General features: G+C 50.2%; 1 long non-coding RNA gene across 1 annotated transcript; it reads left to right on the top strand.

Moving 5' to 3' along the window:
* The first annotated feature begins 7404 nt into the window (after positions 1 to 7404).
* Positions 7405 to 18216, top strand: LOC130262201 (uncharacterized). Its single transcript, XR_008842076.1, has 3 exons — positions 7405 to 7603; positions 8520 to 8698; positions 17361 to 18216. It is a non-coding gene; the product is annotated as an uncharacterized LOC130262201 (long non-coding RNA).
* Positions 18217 to 19204: the final 988 nt, after the last annotated feature.

Genomic DNA, 19204 nt, shown 5'->3' with positions numbered 1-19204 from the left:
CCCTGGGGATGTTTCACAATTTTTCCATCTCTTCCCAAATTGTTCCTCCCTGTGCACTGCTCCTGTTGCCACATCTTTCTGGGGATGGAATTTTTCTTGTTCTCTCTTCTTGTTCTGAATTCCAGAACTCTCTCACTTTGAAGTGTCTCTGGGCTTTGTTTCCGCATTTCCCCCACTGGGTAAGGATTATCTCATCTGAGGCATGGGGATGGGGAATTCTGGAGAAGGAATTCTGGAGCTTTTAAAGGAAAAAAAATGCCATTAGTGGTGAGAGAGCTGCCTGGGGTGACTCAGAGCACTTTGATGTTGTGGCTGTCCACACTGGGCAGCTCCAGATTCCCAAATCCCGAGTGCAGGTCAGGACTGGACCGAGGTGTGTCCCACTCCTTCCACACCCACATTCCCACCTCCAGCTCCTCCAGTGAGCCTGGGGCAGCCTGGATCATCCAGACCTGGAAAGGGATGGTGCAGGTGGCTGAGGAGAGTCTCCAGAAATTTCTCCAAGAAATGGGATGAGGGCATCATTCCCGAGATGAAACCCTGGGCCAACCTAAAACCTGGAAGAATTTCAATATTCCTTGTTGAAACCACCCCAGGGCCACCAGCAGCCACCAAATCTCCCCCACTGGGGGAGGCTGTGGGGGGTTTGTGGGAGTTTGGGTGGATTTGGAGCCCAACTCCAAATGAGGAGGGGATGCTGGAACACTGATGGAGGCAGGAGAAGCTCGTGGAGGGTGAGGGTGGCACAGTTCAGACCAATGAACTCCAGCCTCACCTCCTGCCACCTTCCAGCCACCATTCCAAAACACTTCCCTCTATTATTCCTTTTCCTTAACAACAATATATCAAAAATATCCCATCCAGGAAAAAAAAAATAAAAATTTCCTTGCCCTTTCCAGACTTATTCATTCCCAAGGGTTTAGTCTCAGGATAAACACAGCCATGATTTGGGGCTTGTTGTGAAAGGAGATTAACTCCAAAATCTGCTTCAAAATCTGCTTCCTGCCTTTGAAGGCTGCAGCCCAGCATGGATTTTATTGGGCATTCGTCATTAGGCTGAGTGGCACACAGGAGGAATAATTGCTTGCCTGAAAGATGGTAATTAAGAAGGAAAATATTTGGTTTTCCTCACTCTCCAAACTAAGCAGTCCCAGGGCTGGGGTTGTGCTGGTGTTTTGTTCCCAAGGGATGAGGCTGAGCTCGCTCTCCAGGGGGTTTGGGAATGTGGGAGGCTGGAGCAGGTGTGTCCATCACCCTGAGCAGGCTCAGCTTTCCTGGGCCCTTCCCTGGGCTGTCCCCTGGCTGAAGGTGTTGAACCATGACAACCCCACGGGGCTGTTTTCTGTCACTCATTTCCCTGCACCGCTCCTGGCTCTGCCTCCTGCAGCTCCCCAGCTCCATCCAGGGTTTGCAGGCAGCAGCTGTCAGGAAAGGAAAATAGAAAATCCGGGAGAGAGGATCAGCCTTGAGGGAGCAGGAGGAGCTGGAGAGCGATGGAGCAGCAGGATCCTGTCCCCTGGGGCTCAGCCACACCCCCGAGCTGCAGGAATCGGGAACCAGAGGAGCCGCTGCCCTGCCAAGGCTGGGTTATGCAATGCCACCCTCTCCCCAGGCGCGGTGCCAGGCGGAAAGCAGAGACGCGGCGACCTTTCGGCGGTGGCACATCGGCAGGGACGTGTGACAAGCGCAGCTCTGCCCGGCCACACGCGGGGCTCTCACCGGCAGATCGCTGGAAATGTGTCCTGGAAGGGACAGGGACACACCAGGATGGGCAGGCTGGCCCCAGATGTCACCTGCGCGCTCAGGGAGGTGACAGATGTCTGGTGATGCAGCTCAGCATCTCCTGTGAGACATATCCTGCTCCAGGCACTGGAGAAATCCCTGGCAGTGTCACCAGAGCTGCTGTGACAGCGGAGCTGGGGCTGGTTTGGCTCCTCCAGGCTGCCACATGCAGGAGGAGATGGGGACAATGCCTCAGTGTGTCCTTCCTGTCCCCTCCTCATGGCCCTGCTGTCCCTGCTCTGTCCAGGGGCACCTCCAGTTCCCGGGCTGGGCAGTGGGAAGGGGGAAAACACAACAGGGCAGCGTGGAAGGGATGGGAGCAGCACAGGGATCGTGGGAATGGAACACAGGAACCCCATGGATGTCCCTGCAGCACTCGGAACAACATCTTGGTGGCACATCCATGAGAGGTGAGGTAGGGATGGCACCAGCACCATCCACCCATGGCTCTGATCAAAGATCCCAGAGCTCCTACACTGATTTATGAGCCTTTTCCTGACCTAATTGCTGGGATTTTAGTGTCTATCCAAGCTGGAAGCAAAGATGGAGGGAATGAATCAAAGCCTGGTGGGTGCTGCAGGACAACAGGCAATCCTCTGGCCTGAAGGTTTCCCTCTTGGAGCCCAAAATCCCATGAGCAGGAAGATCCAAGTGCCCTAAATGGGTGAGAAGTGGCCCTTTCTCCCTGGAAGGGGAATGGAGAGGAGGGAAAAGCAGCAGCTCCAGGGCAGCTGGTGCTGGGAAGTTGTTTGTCCTAGGTTACAATGTGCCCAAAAAGTCTGCATTCTATCACCACCTGTTAAACCAGCTGGGGCAGTGATCCTTATCTCTGTGGGAGATATCCTCTGCTAATGGGCCACCTGTTAAACCAGCTGGGCAATCATCTTTATCCTTCCCACAGCCCATCCTCCCTCCAGGAGATATCTCCTGTTAATGGCCAGTGAGTCCCAGGGCATGACTGATAAAATTCCATCATCCCATGGGAGATGCTCCACCCAGGGGGAGGAGCCAAACATTTCCTACCCAGATAAAAACTGAGATTTGGAACACAAGAGCAGCCCTTACCCATTGGTTTCTAGAGGACGAGAGCTACCAGGATCACTGCTTCAACAAGACCACTTCATCTAGACTGCTACCACCACCCTAACTTGTAGGGTGTCAGGTTGTGTTCTGACTCTGTCAGTGGTTTTCTTTTCTACTATTGCATGTATTTTATTTTTTCTCTTTTTTTTCCTATTCAGTTGTATTTCTGACTTGGAGTCTCTCACTGGTTTTGCTTTCAAAACCATTACATCACTCCAGGTGGCACAGCCAGAAATCCACTGGTGAGGCTGAAAGAATTTGACATTCCTGAGGATGGAGAGCTCCCAGGAAAGTCAGCTGTGAAAACTCAGCGATTGCTGCCTGCTCTGGTGCTGAGCCTTCACCCTGCTGTCCAAATCCAGCCCCAGCCTGGGTAGGATGGTATCAGTGCTCCCCACTGGGACTCAGGGAATGATCAAACCTTCCAGGGCCTGAAGGGGCTCCAGGAGAGCTGCAGAGGGACTGGGGACAAGGATGGAGGGACAGGACACAGGGAATGGCTCCCACTGCCAGAGGGCAGGGCTGGGGGGGATCCTGGACAGGAATTGTTCCCTGGGAGGGTGGGCAGGGCTGGGATGGAATTGCCAGAGCAGCTGTGGCTGCCCCTGGATCCCTGGCAGTGCCCAAGGCCAGGCTGGACACTGGGAGCAGCTGGGACAGTGGGAGTGTCCCTGCCAGGGCAGGGGTGGAATAGGCTGAGCTTAAAGGTCCTTCCCACCCAAACCACTCTGGGATTCCCTGAAAACTCTTCCCAGTGCTGCTGCTGGGTGTTTATTGGTGCTCCAAGTTTTCCCTTAAAAATCAAAGCTTCCCATTGAAGCCATTCTCAACACAAAGAGCAGGAAGCACCTGAACTTAAGGCAAGAAGAAGGAAACAAAAAAGAAACTGGTTTTAAGATGAACCTCATCCTTTTCTGGAGGGAACCAAACTCTACCTCTCCCTCTGGAATATGAACTGGGATGTGAAAATCCAAGATGTCAATTTTCCAGCTTGTGAGAGCTTTTCCCAGGCTGCAGCAAAGCTTTCCCAAGGGTTTAACCCTCTGCATTCCTGTTTTTTTTCTTCTTAACTCATCTAAATTTATCTCATCGCTGGCCTCAAGCTGCTCCTGGGGAGGTTTAGGTTGGATATTTGGGAAAATTTCTTCCTGGAAAGCATTGTAACAACTCTACCAGGGCAGTGGTGGAGGCCCCAGCCCCACAGGGATTTAGAAGCTGTGTGGATGTGGCACTGGGGACATGGTCAGTGGTTGCCTTGGCAGTGCTGAGGGGTGGCTGGACTTGATGGTCTTGGAGAGTTTTTCCAACCTTGATGATCCTGTGATTCCAGAAATATCCTCTGGTGAACCATCACACTCCTTATCAAGGAAATCTTATCAAGCTGAGCTAAACCAAAGCAAATTGCTGGGAAATTCCAGGAGTTTCTGACCCAAATCCACCCCCTGCAATGCAGCTGGAGATTTTCCCTTCCAGCTGAGGCTCCTGAGCAACAGGGGCTGCTTCCTGCAGTGTTTCCCTGGTTTTGTGTCCTTTCTGTCCCAATCCTGCCTGTCCCAAATGCATTGAGGTGTTCAAATATCGAAGAATTCAAACAGATTTTAGAAAATACACCAAAGTGGTGAAGAGAAGAGAGGTAAAGGTCAGAGCACAGCCCTGAGCTGATCCCAGGCAGGCAGGGGCAGGCTGGGCATGGAGCAGGCAGCAGTGGAAACTCTGAGCCTGCTGCCTGATTTATCCAGGCAGGAATTCGGGACACAACTGTGCTGCTTTTTCCAACTGTTTGCGCAGTTTTGATGCTCAAATGAGCAGAAACACAAAAGAACATCAGCCAGATGGATACTCCGAGTTCTCTGGTGCAGGTTTCTCCCTGGTACATGTTTTTTTTCAGCCTGTTTGCTGCTCATGTTTGTCCTAAAATGGGTCTGAACCTCCTGCAGGCTGAGCTGGGAGCTCATTCCTTTGCTGCACATCCCCACTCCCTCCCTTCTGCTGGCTCTTGAGCATTTCTGGGCACCCCACCAGTGCTGGGCACAGCAGCCCCATTCCCAGTCCTGCTCTGCTCCCATCCTCCCTCTTTTTGGTTGATTTTCCTCCAGAATCATGTGGCCACTTGTGCCCACTCCCACTTTTCCTGTTTTCCTTCCCCTCTGCTTCCCCAGCTGTTCTTTCCTTGTCTCATGGATACCAACACCTCTGCACAGTGCCTGGTTTGGACTGAGTTGTGGTTTTGCAGATTGATTTTCCACCTTGGAATTCCAATCCTGTGGTTTCTCCCAGTGCTGCCACCCCTGATTCAGCGACCAAACCCCTCAGCTGCCCATGCAGATCTGGCCCAGAGCTCTTGGGAAGGCCAGCAGGGCACCATTTCCAATCCCAAGGATTCCAGGAACTGCTCAGACAACCCCAAATCTTGTGGTGATTTCCCAAGTCCCTTTGCCCACATCAGTGGCTGAAGGGTTTCTCTTTGCAGGGCTGTGACTGTTCCCATGCAAAAAGCAAATTCCTGCATGGGGATGCCAAAATTCCACGCCAAAAATGCCTCTGGAGCTGATTTTGGGATGCTGGCCAAAAATCAGGAGCGATGCCATGGATTTCAGCACCTCCTGCCTGACACACAACTCCTTGAAAATTGTTGTGGGTGACAGAAGAATCAAGTTTTATTTGCATTTGTCAAATAAACAAAGAATGGAAAAAAAATCCCCTGAACTGCTCTGTGTCTCATGGAGGAAACAGGAAAAAAATGGATTGAGGGTTGGAATAAGCTGCAGGAAGCAAATTTAGCCTGACTAAAATTCAGAGGAGTAAAAATGTGTGGAAAATAATCTGGAAGAATGGCCAAGCCCTTCATTCAACAGAGCTGCAATACAGATCACAGAAAGGAAAGATGTGGCAATTGCCATGAAACTCCTTTGAAAATAATTATTATATTGCCTTTAAATTTAAAATAATTATTAGATTGCTGTTTTATTTTAAAATAATTATTAGATTGCCTTTTAAATTTTATTATTATATTACCTTTAAATTGAAAATAATTATCATATTGCCTTTTAAATGTAATCTTTTTGGTTTCCATTAATTTCCCATTCAAAAAAACAGATTTTCTGATCCATCCTTTTATACTTCCCCTGTGCCTTGATTCATCCCAAGTTGTTTTCCCACTTCAAACCATCCCAATTTTTGCTCCTTTTCCAGGCATTGCCATTTCCACCTGACAGACAGGAAGTCTTTGAGTTGAGCCCTTTCTGTAAATCCTGAGCACATTTAGTCCTTTCAGCCTCAAAAAAAAAAAAAAAAAAAAAAAAAAAAAAAAAAAAAAAAAAAAAAAAAAAGTCCCTGGAGGAATTTGCTGCAGTTCCTCAGCATCACATTGCTAATGAAGTGTCTATACAGAGATGCACAGCATTCCCTGGGAAACAACGGGAATGCTGCAGCTCCCAGCTCTGCTCCACGGGCTGGGATTATCCATGGCCATTCCAGACTCCATCATTAATTATTAATTATTAATTATTATCCCATCCCATTCCCACCAAATCTGGGCAAAGCTCCAGCATCCCTGTCCCGACAGAGGTTCCCATATGGATGGGATGAAAATCATCCCATAATTTGTTTGGTGGCTCCAGAGGTGAAAATCCACTCACTGCCACATCCAACAGGAACAACCTTTGCCCTGGGTCTGGATCAAGCTCCCACTAGGCTCCTCTGCTCCATGGGTGACACTTTGTGTGTCACTGCCATTGGTGCTGGAGTGACAGTGCCACTGTTGCCATGACAGCTGTTCCCCATCCAGGGGTGGCACTTGAAACAAACCCTTCTGTTCCTCCCACGGCTCTCTCTGTGACCCCTCCACTGCAGGGACCATCCAGAATGGCATCCCAGGATGGTTTGGGTGGGAAGGGACCCTCAAACTCATCCAGTTCCATGGCAGGGACACCTCCCACTGTCCCAGCTGCTCCCAGTGTCCAGCCTGGCCTTGGGCACTGCCAGGGATCCAGGGGCAGCCACAGCTGCTCTGGCAATTCCATCCCAGCCCTGCCCACCATTTCTCCCCAGTATCCCATTTATCCCTGCCCTCTGGCAATTTAAAATGGGAATGGGAACAACTCGCCTCATGTTTTACACATCTGCTGGGATGAGGAATGAGCTGGTTTGGAAAGGGTCACATCCTGTGGCTGGGCAGGGCAGTGTGGCCGTGCCCCCAGCAGGGTTCCTGAATGGATTTAGGATGTCCAGTGCTGCAGTGCCAGGCTGGGCTCATGTCCAGCCTGACCTTGGCCACTTCCAGAGATGAGGAATCCACATCCTCCCTGGGCAAGCCGTGCCAGTGCCTCCCCATCCTTACACTCAGGAAGGACCTTGCAGCACCGCGGCACAAGTGTTGAGGTGATGGGATTTGTGAAAAGCCAAACCTTTCCCACTGGACCGCCTCCCCTTTCCCAGCAGAGGTTTGTTTTGGCCGGCCCTGGCTCGCAGGCTGCTGCGTTTCTCCCGCTGCCGTTCCCTGCAGTGATGTAATGCTGGAGCCAGCGCACGTTCCCAGACATCTGCATCCGCAGCGCGGGGACACGTGCGGGGACAGCGGGGGGCGAGCACCTCGGAGAGGGCTCAGCCACCTTCACCTCGCTGCTCCCGCAGCCCCGGCCCCGGGGACTGCGGATCTCAGCCGTGACGCACGGAAACCAGGAGGGTTCGGAGCCTGGAAATCGCTGGAAATGGGGATTTTAGCTGGAGCTGATGGAGGGTGAGCTGGTTCAGCTCTCAGACCGTGGTTTGGCTCAGCTCTGTTAAAAGCATTCCCTGTTTTGGTCAGACATGCTGCTGTGCTTGTCCCCCCTCCCTCTCTGGTCTCTGTGGGGTCTGCAGGAGGGGCCTGCACCTTGTCCCTGTCCCCTTCTCTCTGTCCCCACTGCAGGCCTGAGGGAGTTCTGCCCCCCTTCCCCGTGGCTTTGTGTCCCATTTTTGCCCGTCCCTCTCAAGGTCACCACTCCTTCCCCCTTCTCTTCCTTCATCTTCCTCAGAGGTTTGGTCCCTCTCCCTGTCCCAGCCCCTCTCCACCCCATCCAGATACCACCTGAGCCCTCCTCTCTTCCTTTTCACCACCCTCCCCCTGCATGGCTGCTCCTCTGGGATGGATCCCACCCCTTCCCTGCATCCTGCCTCTCCCCCAGTGTAAATCCCTATTTATCTGCTGTGCTTTGGGTGGGAGCAAAGGTCCCTGGGGTCCCTTGGCTGCAGGGAGAACCTGAGGGGGAGTGAGGGCAGAGCTCAGGGATCTGCAGCTCTGATCTCTGCTCCCTGGGACAGGGACAAAGCCAGGGAAGGGCTGGAGCTGGGCCAGGGCAGCTCAGGCTGGAGCTCAGGGAAAGGTTCTTCCCTCCCCAGAGGTGCTGGCACTGCCCAGGCTCCCCAGGGAATGGGCACTGCCAGAGCTCCAGGGATGGGCAGGGGGATTGCTGGGGTGTCCTGGAATCCCTGATCCTGTGGGTCCCTCTCACTCAGGATAATCTGGGATTCCATGAAGCCCCTGAGGTTGTGGTGCATTCCTGCTTTTCCCCACACAAGGGGATGGTTTTCCAGCTAAAATCCAGCTTCCACTGGAATGTGGATGAGCTGAGAACACCCCAGAGCCTGACCCAGACCACCCTCCCTCCCTCCAGCCAGACAAAGTCTCCAACAGCTGTGGAGCTCAGAGGCCAAGCCAGAATCGCTGCCAGCCCCTGACAAGAGGTGATCTACGAGCAGTTCTGTGTTTGATGGCTCATGGCAGAGAGAACTCAGCTGAAGGCAAGAAGGGAAAGATCAGGAAAAGCAGGGGAGCCCTGCAGGAGGCAGCTCTGTGAGTAATGCTGCCTTCTGAGTAAAGCTTCAACGCTGCAGAAACAACAAAAAATCCAGCCCCACTTCATCCAGAGGACAGAGCAGAGCCCACTTGGCCTGGCCAAGACAGAGCTCAGTGTTTCACCACAAGAAAAGCCTCCTGGAGGTTTGGTATTGAGGCCTGGGAGAGCCCTCGCTGAGGAAACAGCTCCTGGATTTCCAGCACAAGGGCTGGAGGGGCCTTTCCTGCTGGGTCCTGTCTGGGGAATGGGCAGGATGAGAGGCTGGCTGGGACTGGGGGGTGTTTCCACCTGAGCTTGTCCCCACTCCTGTCCCACTCACCTTCCCTGCAGCTCCTTGGATCACTGTAAAGCTGAGACCTCCAGTTTTCTTTCATCCCTCAGTTCAGGAAAGACCTGGAGGGGCTGGAGAGAGTCCAGGGCAGGAAACAGAGCTGGGGAAGGGTCTGAGCCCCAGGAGAGGCTGAGGGAGCTGGGAAGGAGCTCAGCCTGGAGAAAAGGAGGCTCAGGGGCCCTTGTGGCTCTGCACAACTCCCTGACAGGAGGGGACACTGGGGGGGTCGGGCTCTGGGAACAGGAACAGGGACAGGAGCAGAGGGAACGGCTCAGGCTGGGCAGGGGAGGCTCAGGGACATCTCCGGGACACTTTGGGCTTGGTTTGGGTCACAGATTCATTTTTCTGTTCAAAAAGGGATGATTTGGGGCCAAAAATGGCATCTCCAGGGGCAGCAAGGCTGGGTGAAGGGAGAGGTGTGGTGACCTGGAGGATGGGATGGCTGGAGAATGGAGAGGGGGATTCAGAAAGATGCAAAGACAGTGAAGATAATTTCTAGAATTAAAAACAAAAAAACAAAGAAACACAAAGCCAAAACGAAATAAAAGAGAATGAGAAGGAAAAGGAAAGCAAAAATTTAAAGGAAGAAAGGAAGAAAGGGAAAAAGGAAAAAGGAAAAAGGAAAAAGGAAAGGAAAGGAAAATGAGATAATAAGGGAGAAAAATGAGGGAAAAAAACCCATTCTTGATTTTCAGCCCAGAATTCTCAGATTTTGATTTTATACAGGAAAAAAAAAAAAAAAGAAATTTCTCCCAATCCCTGCCCAGAGAACAGGGATTATAATTTTTCTGCCTCTCTCTGTCAGCCCAGCATTTGTAATCTCTGAGCACTCCCTGCTGGGGGAGGTCTGGGGCTCCCACCCTTCCCAGGTGCAGGGAACCCCAGAACAGCCAAACCCAGAGGGGTCCTGGGCACCAGAGTTAGGGAGAAAATTCCAAAAACTCTGTGTCCTGTTGGATTTTGGGAGCCTGATTGGTGAGGCAGAGGGATAACCGAGTGATCAGTGGAGATGCTGAGGAGAGTTTGGCTCCCTCCCTGCAGAGCTGCAAATCCAACTGCTGGCCAGAAGAAATGCCAAATAATCCCAGGAGAAAGAAATGCCAGATAATCCCAGGAGAAAGAACAGAGGAGGATCAGCCAGGCTGGGATGTGGTCAGAGGTCCCAAAAACACAATCTGGGTTTGTTTAGTCTGGGAGCGCTGGAGGGGAGCCCTGTGAGAGCTCTGAGCAATGTGTGAGAGGAGGCTCTGCAGGGAGGGCAGTCAGAGTTCTCCACATCATGGAAAGGGTCAATTAGGGTCAATTAGGGTCAATTAGGGTCGTTTAGGGTCAATTAGGAAGAAAACTCCGCTGGGAGAGTCTGATCTTTGCCAGTGGAGGTTGGTTGGGTTTTTATCAGAGGTTGAGGGTCTGGCCAGGCTGGTGCCCATGGGGACATCATGGGTGGCAGGGCCACCTCCTGGGGTGTCCCCAGCCCAGAAATCTTTGAGGCCACAGATCCTCCTCAGAAATTCATGGGACTGTTGCCAACACCCTGACTGACTGACGGGTGTCAGCTTGGATTCTGACTCTGGCAGGGTTTTGGGATTGTTCTGTGTAATACTGTATTTCTATTTTAATTTTCCCAGTAAAGGACTGTTATTCCTAATTCCCATATCTTTGCCTGAGAGCCCCTTAATTTCAAAATTATAATAATAATTTGGAGGAAGGGTGTTTACATTCTCCATTTCAAAGAGAAGCTCCTGCCTTTATTGGCAGACACCTGTCCTCCAAACCAGGACAAAAGATCTTTCTGTTACACATACACATCTGTGAGACCTTCCTGTCAAATCCTTCTCCTTCCCAACAGACACCAGCTGTTCCAGCCTGCCACAGGTGACAGAGTGCCACCAGCAGCTGGATTTCAGAGCTCTGATTTCTGGATCTCCCCTTCCTGGCACAGCAGCCTGGGCATTGCTCCTTCCCAGAGCTCTTGTCCCCCTCCCTGTGCCTCAGGGAGGGATCCTGAGCGCGTTCCCTCAGCCCTGCTGTTCCCAAACCCCGGGCAGCAGCACCAGCATCCCTCTGAGCTGTCGCTGGGAGCCCAGGACGTCCCCAGGAGGGAGCTGGCTGCTCTCCACAGCCGGGCACACGAGGAGCAAACAGTTGCTCCGGTCCTGAGTGGGGCTGCACAAACCATCAGGCTCCTCATTAATCTTGTGGTTCATTCTCTGCAGGAGGCTGGCTGCAAGGAGGAATAAATTCTCTGTTTTAATTACAGCAGGAATAACAAGAGTGCCCTTTCCAACTCTTTTTCATGTCTTGCTGGTGGCAACCTGTTGTCAAAGTTGTTGTCCTTGGGTGTTTTCCCCCTTTTTATTGAGCCCTGCACAGCCAGGGAGCACAGACCAGTGCTTATTGCACCACATCCTGAAACCAGTGGCTCCTAAATCCTGGAGAAACCCAGGAAAACCCCTGGACACAAGCTCAGCCTCCTCTAGCTCCCCACCAGGCACCCCTGAGGCAGTAAATGCCCCAATCCCCATCTCTGCCCTCTCCTCCCTCTCAGGGAGCTGGGAATGGCTCAAGGAGCTGGAGTGAATCCCAGAGCTCTGACTGATGGCTCCAAGCTGTCACAGCTCTGAGCCCCGGGAAGGGCACGGGCAGGGCTTGGCAGAGGTCACAGTTCCACTTTTCCTGGGCTTCATCCCAGCCTTTGTCCTTGCCTAGAGCTGCACGTTCGGGGCTGGCTCTGGATCCAGTCCAAGTGCCCCAGCACAGCTCTGCTCCTCCTTCTGCCCGGCATCCCCAGCACCCCAGACCTGCTGGGATGGCACAGCTGGGCAGTGCCCAGGCTCCAAGGCATTTCTCCCTTTGGGGCCTTCTCTTCTCTTTTCTCTTCTCTTCTCTTTTCTCTTCTCTCTTCTCTTCTCTTCTCTTCTCTTCTCTTCTCTTCTCTTCTCTTCTCTTCTCTTCTCTTCTCTTCTCTTCTCTTCTCTTCTCTTCTCTTCTCTTCTCTTCTCTTCTCTCCTCTCCTCTCCTCTCCTCTCCTCTCCTCTCCTCTCCTCTCCTCTCCTCTCCTCTCCTCTCCTCTCCTCTCCTCTCCTCTCCTCTCCTCGTGTCCTCTGCTGCTCTGCTTTAAGAAGTGACTTTTACCTAACTTTTTACCTTTTTCCAGCCACTGTTGGAATGGGGCTGAGCTCAACACCCCCTGTCCTGCCTGGTCATGGGACCTTTCTGTGGTGGTGGGGACACAGCCCAGCCTGCCAAGCCACACTCCACAGGGCCAATCAATCAATCAATTAATCAATCAATCAATCAATCAATCAGTACAGCCTGGCTGCCTGGGCTCACACAGAGGCAGGAGCTCCTCCTTCTGCACAGACACAAACTCAGGGATTGAGGACACAGAGTGAAGACCCAGAGGGGCCCCAGCACTGAGCTGCTTCTCTGAGGAGCTCATGGGACTGCTCACAAATACAGAATCACAGCCCTGGGTCCCCAGAGTGTCCCCAGCTCAGCCTTGGCAGCCCTCGTGCCCCAGAGGATCAGAATCCCAAGGCAGGGGCACCCAGCAATGTTTTAGGGTGGTTTGAGGTGGTTTTGTTGCAGCAAGGAGCACGAGGGCTGCTCAGGGCTTCACGTGAGCCCAGCTTTGCTGAGACTGTGGATTTGTAAGGCGTGGTCTTTAATCAGGCATTTCCTTGGCACCTTTTCTTTTTGCTTCTTGCTTCTGTTCTTCACGTGTTGACAACAAACTCGGGGATCCAAGGAATTGGGAAAAAAACCCTGTAAAAATAAAACTGTTTCCCTTTCCATGCCAAAACCTGTGCCTGGTTCCACCTCTGGCTTGGGCATTTCCCATGAGCTGCAAGAGAAGGGGAAAACTCCAGTTTTCTTTTTGCAGGGCTTTTTTCCCCTTCTTTGGATCAGCTATGTTAGTCACGAGGCTCTGTGGCCACTGCAAGTCTCACCAGAGAGGGGAAAGCGTCTCACACACGTCTGGAAAGGGGGAGGTTGGAGTTTTCCTCCGCTGTGTGTCCACAGACACCTCATTTCTGAGCACCACGGGGTTTTCTGGCCATGCTGGGCCTTGGGCCATCGCCTCCTTGCCTCATCCCAGGGAAGCAGGTGATGATGATGTGCTGATCCCAAGCTCCAGTGAAAAAGGCAATTATTTGTTTTGGAACAAACATGGAAAACTTGAGCTGTGCAGCCTCAAAGCCCAGCGGGCAAACAACAGGAGAGCAGCAAACAGAGGGTTGTTTTTGCCAGGATTTCTTGCATAATCGCTGTTTTCTCCCAGACTGGGCTTGCAGGACTTGGGTGCTGCTGTTGGACTCTTCCAAACTTCCTGATGAGCTGGGACTTGGCTGGGGCTCACCCAGGAGAGCAAATCCTGTCACTTCATCAGATATTTTTAACAACAACCAAGATCTTGGCTTTTGAGTTGGCCTAACGATATTTAAGGAGGAGGTGGTGGGGGGTGTCACTCATTACTTCGGAATTTTTGGCTTGACAAATCAGATTTTTTGCTTCTTTCTCCCCTCACACAGGCAAGGTGAGGATAATTTCCCTAACTCCCCTCCTAGTGTGAATTTCCTGCAGGGTTAAATGCTCCAGTGCTTTGCACAGGGCTTTAGAAAGTCGATGAGAGAGCCAAGGGTTGGTTTTTGGGGAGTGTTCTGTGCTGGGGTGGGAAGGAGGGGGTGAGGCCTGGTTTGAGATTGTCACCATGCCATGGGCACCAGCCCAGCCTGGTTAAACACTGGAGCTGGAGCTCAGGGTGATCTGAGCTGTCCTGGGGGACACCAGGAACAGCCAGGCCAGGGAGGGATTGTCCTGCTGTGCTCTGGGCTGGGCTCACCTCCAGTGCTGGGGGTGCTTGTTTGTCATTCACAAAATGAAGTTTTAAAAGGCTGATTTTTGATGTAACCAAATTTTGATGGAAAAAAAGTGAATTTCCTAAAGCACTTGAGGCTCCTGGAGCTGCCCCAGGAATCTGCTGCTGCCCCAATGGGGGCACCCAACACCCACGGGGAAAGGGGCACCACGAGGGAAACACCTTCAGAAGAAATTCCCAAATTGTTTGTCTGCAGGTAACAGGTTAAGCACAGATGGGGATTCTGGACTTGAGAGGAAATCCAGCCATTCCTGGGTTTTTTCCCCCTCTTTTATTCTGCTCTTGTGTGCTCAGGGAAGGGTTTAGGGACAGTGGAAAAATTCACTGTTTAATGAGAGACTTCTCCTCTCTCCTATTCCCACCTCTCTGCACATACAGACAGTGAAGTCCTTTGCTTCTCAGAGCTAAAAGAATTCCAATCAGAACCTTTTTTTCACAAAAAATATTATTTTTTAATTGCCTAATAATAATTTCTTTTGCTCCATTAAAGGCTGCAAGTGAAAGAAAAGGCCCTGGAGGATGCTTAGAATTGGAACTTAAAATGACTTGAGAAATATAAAATATATCACTAAAAAAAGCCCAAAACAACTTTTCCAAACTGGAAGAAATCTGTAATTATACCAGACCTCCTTGATACTTCCTTTTTTTCTTTTATCTTTAGGGTTAAACCAATGGTGCTTTCTCCCATCACAAAAAAAAAAAAAAAAAAAAAAAAAAAAAAAAAAAAAAAAAAAAAAAAAAAAAGAAGAAGAGAAATGCAAGAGGAAGGTGGCTGGAAATGAGAAAATTTTTGGAGCAGCCCTGAATGGGTGGAATGCTGCTCAGCTCCATTGGTTTCTTTGCTGCAAAATGTTTTTTCTTCACAAAAATATTAATTTTAACGGCCTAATAATAATTTCTTTTGCTCCACTAAAGGATTAAATGAAAGAAAAGGTCCTGGAGCATGCTTAGAATTGGAATATTTAAAATGACTTTAAAATAAAAAATATACCATTAAAAAAAAAAAAAAACTAAAACAACTTTTCCAATCTGGAAGAAATCTGCAATTATCCTAGATTTTGTATTTTTTTCCTTTTTTTTTTTTTTTTTTTTTTTTGTTAGGATTTTTTTTTTCTTTAGGATTGAATCAATGGTGCTTTAGCATTTTCCAAGGGGGAAAAAAAAAAAAAGGGCAAGAGGAAGGTGGCTCGAAATGAGAAATTCCTTTGAGCAGCCTTGAACGGGTGGAATTCTGCTCAGCTCTGTTGGTTTCTGAGCTGCACCAATTAGTGCTGGCTGAGGATCCTTCCCTGAGTTTCTCCCCTCTCTGATTTTTTCTTTAATTGCTGTTTCTGGCTATAATTGTGCAGAGAGGCCCATTAATATTCCCCAGTAAATCAGGGATTCACTGGAGCAGCTGCAGGGTCCTGGCCTATTAAGGAGCCCTGAAACTCCCCTTGGAAAGCTCTGCTTGGAGTTATAATTTCAATTTCCATCATTTATGCAGAGATTTTCTCTAATGGAGCATCCAGCTTGGGCTGGTTTTGCTTTTTAAGGGGCGAGGGAGGGGGGGAACTTCAGCCAAAACAATTCAGCAGTTTCGAAGAACAAAGTTAGAAAGAAAAAAAGTCTCTTGTTTTCTCCAGGCTGGTAATTCCAGCCAACTTTTGTCCAAAATTTATGACCTCCCTGTGCTTCCCATGGAGGGATTTTATTCCCATTAGAGGGATCCAGATCCTACAGCTCCAACAGCAGAGTACTGGCTTCCCCCTGCCCTTGAGGATTCAGCCTGGGGTCCTGAATTTGAAAATTTGGAGTTAAATCCTTTGGGAAAAAAGAGGCAGGGTGGAGCATGGAAAGTGGGAACAGAGTTAAAGAGGTAGGGATGTCCACAGGGATTTGGGACTGGGAAAGGGGAAGAGGATGGAAACAGAGCTGGTGGGGTGGGACATGGAAATTGGGAACAGTTAGAGATACAGGAAAATCCACGGGGATTTGGGATTGGGAAGAGCAGGGGATAGACAGGGAGCTGGTGGGGTGGAAATGGAAACTGGGAACAGAGTTATAGGGATGTTCACAGGGATTTGGCAATGGAAAGGCAGGGGTTGAACATGGAGCTGGTGGGGTGGGAGATGTGATTCCATCCAGGATCAGCTGCACAAAGGGATGGGAAGAGGTGCACTGGGAAAAACTCATGGAGTGGGAGCATCCAGGGAAAGAGAAGGGTGAGAACAGTGCCAGGGATTTAGGGATGCTCCAGCACGGAGAGGAGAGGCTGCTGCTTCATGGGATCATTGAGTGAGAAAATGGGTGGGATTCCCCTACAATAACCAAGGAGAGCTCCAAGCCCTACTCTTTTCTCTCTTTTTAGGACCATTTTCCCTCTTTTTAGGACCATTTCCACATTTTAGGACAGCTGGAGACAGGCTGGATGCCACTTCCATAATTCTGTGCTGTTCATCTGCATTTCATTTTGTTATCAGTCAATAAATCCCCATGTTCACAGTTGGGGCTTGTGAAGGAAAACACTTTGAAGTCATAAAAATAACTATGGGGGAAAAAATCATAAAATATGAAGCACTATTTGAGAATTCCACACTCAGATATTCATGTTTTCCAACAACAAATCTGCTCAGAGAGGATTTTTTTCCAAGAGATGTTGCAATCCGTATTTTTGGCATTCAAAAAAAGTGTTCCAGGAACAAAGTCCTTGTGAGTTCTAGCCAGTTTTACCCTCAGATTATAAATGGAAAACTGAGGACTGGGGATGGGGAGTGTGCCATGGTCCATGAGCCCAGAATTCCTGCTGATATCCCAGTAAAACCAGTTTCAATGGAATAAAACTTCCCAGTAGAGATGAGTGTTGCCTTTTATCTCCTATCAGATGCTAAATGTTCTCTTTCAAACCTTTCATTCCTTTCCAAATCCTTTCCCTGCTCCTACTTCAGTTGGGGAGAAGTGGGAATTCTCACTGATCAGAGAGGAAATTGCTTTCCCTTTTGTTAGGAATAATTAGGAATGCAATTTATCCCCCCTTGCCTTAATTACAAGTGCAGGAGGATCCACTTGCCTCGTTAAATATTTATTGTTCCAGCCTAGGTAGGAAGGAGCACAGCCCTGGCAGTGCAGCCTTGGAAATCCATCCCTGTTTTCCAGAGGAATAATTTCATCTCAGATCACTTTCCCCACTCAACCTGCAGCACAAATCCACTGGGATTTTATAAACTTTTACTGCTACTGGCTTTGGGGCTGCGAAAACCTGGAATTTCAGCCTCTTGGCTTGGAGATCAAGAGTGAAACCTAAGTGGGGAAGATCCCCGTGCAGGGCTGGGATTTATTTTGTGGGGTTGTCTATAAATCAAGGACGATTTAATGTCCATCCCGCTCATTCCCGTCTGGAGTTTGTGGTGGAGCTATCCAGGATTTGAGTCATGTGTGAAATATTTCTGTCCATCTGCTCCAACAGGAGAAGAACAACTCTTCCAAGAGCTGCCTTTGTCCATAATAAATCTCCAAGGAAAGCCCAGCAGATGTGGAGGGTGGGTGCTCCCCGCAGACCTTCGCCACGTCCTGCATTGTTCACCCAGGACCTCGGCTCCGAGGAAGATTCCCAGAATTCTTGGATTGCTTCGGCTTGAAGCAACTGAGAAAACATCTTGGGCTGTTTGACCTGCTGGGTCGTGAAAATAAATATTTGGAGGAAGGAATTTCTGTGGGATATTGCCCAAATCCAAGGGCTCGTGTGTTGCTCTGGCTCACGAGGGGACAGGTCCGTGTCATGTCCATGGCAGGGGGACCTGGGGACAGGAGCACTGGTGGCTTTTCCAGCAATTGCTGCTGCTCTGGGCTGGGCAGGCACAGGGGTGGGAACTGGGAAATGCAGGAATAGGGAACACATCTGCTCCTTCCCTGCATGACACGAGACAGGACCAGCAGGAATAACCACACAGAGCTCAGGTTTGGCTGCCTCAGAGCAAACCTGGGCCTTCCCTCAGTCCCTGTTCCAGCCTGGGCAGAGTGGAGCGGCAGCAGGACAAGAACTGCACACGTCAGGAATGAAAATCCTCTCTGGAATGAAAAGTGGTCTCACTGCTCCACTGTTTCTGCTGGCAGTGAGTGGAGAACTGTCTTGGGTTGCAATACAGGATGTGGCCAGAAATGTGAATTCTGTCCCCATCTGCTGCAGCCGGGTGGGGCAGTGACCCTGATCTCCTGGCACACATTATCTGCTAATGGGCCATCTTTAAACCAGCTGGGCAATCATCTTTATCTTCCCACAGCCCATCCTCCCTCCAGGAGATATCTCCTGTTAATGGCCAGTGAGTCCCAGGGCATGACTGATAAAATTCCATCATCCCACTGGGAGATGCTCCAGCCAGGGGAGGAGCCAAACATTTCCTGCCCAGATAAAAACTGAGATTTTGGACACCAAGGCACCTTCTTTCCACTGGATTCCAGAGGAAAACCAGACCTTTCCACATCATCCCTGGAGCTTCAGAGGAAACTGCACCTTCTCCAGGAGCACTGCTCCAGCTGAACCACATCTGCCACTGCAGGAGGATGCAGCCACCATTGAATGGGACTGTGCCAACACCCTGACTGACTGACGGGTGTCAGCTTGGATTCTGACTCTGGCAGGGTTTGGGATTGTTCTTTGCATTTCTATTTTAATTTTCCTAGTAAAGAACTGTTATTCCCAATTCCTATATATTTGCCTGAGAGCCCCTTAATTTCAAAATTATAATAATTTGGAGGGAGGGGGTTTACATTCTCCATTTCAAGGAGAAGCTCCTGCCTTTCTTGGCAGACACCTATCCTTCAAACCAGGACTAGAACCCTTACCAAACCTGGGAAATACTAAAAAACCCTGACAAACCTTTACAAAAGCCTATAGACCACTACAAATCCCTACAGACCCTGACAAACCCTGAAGAACCCCTATAGACCCTGACAAACCCCTACAAACCCCTGCAAAATCCAACAAACCCTTTCAAACCCCGAACTCTTCTCCATAAATTAACATGGGATGTTCTCCTGGGGTCACCTTTATGCTTGGCAGGTGTAAGGGCCAGGAAAAGGCAAAGGAAACCCCTGGGCTCCTGACAGCCCCAGGTTTAGGTTTTCCAAGGTTTCCTTTCCAAACCCACTCTCTGCAAGCAACACTCAGGTTTGTTCCATCAATCTCCCAACACCTGAGCGAGCTGGGCTCATGCTGGAACCCACAAACCTGGGATTTTTGGGATTTTTGAGCTTTCTGTGCTTTCTGGCACTGACCCCAGGAGAACACTGCTTTTGACCTGAGGCCTTGAG

Source organism: Oenanthe melanoleuca, chromosome 23 (assembly GCF_029582105.1).
Source record: "Oenanthe melanoleuca isolate GR-GAL-2019-014 chromosome 23, OMel1.0, whole genome shotgun sequence".
Taxonomy (NCBI): Eukaryota; Metazoa; Chordata; class Aves; order Passeriformes; family Muscicapidae; genus Oenanthe; species Oenanthe melanoleuca.
The sequence above is the reverse complement of the archived record's forward strand: the minus strand, read 5'-3'. Positions and strand labels throughout refer to the sequence as shown.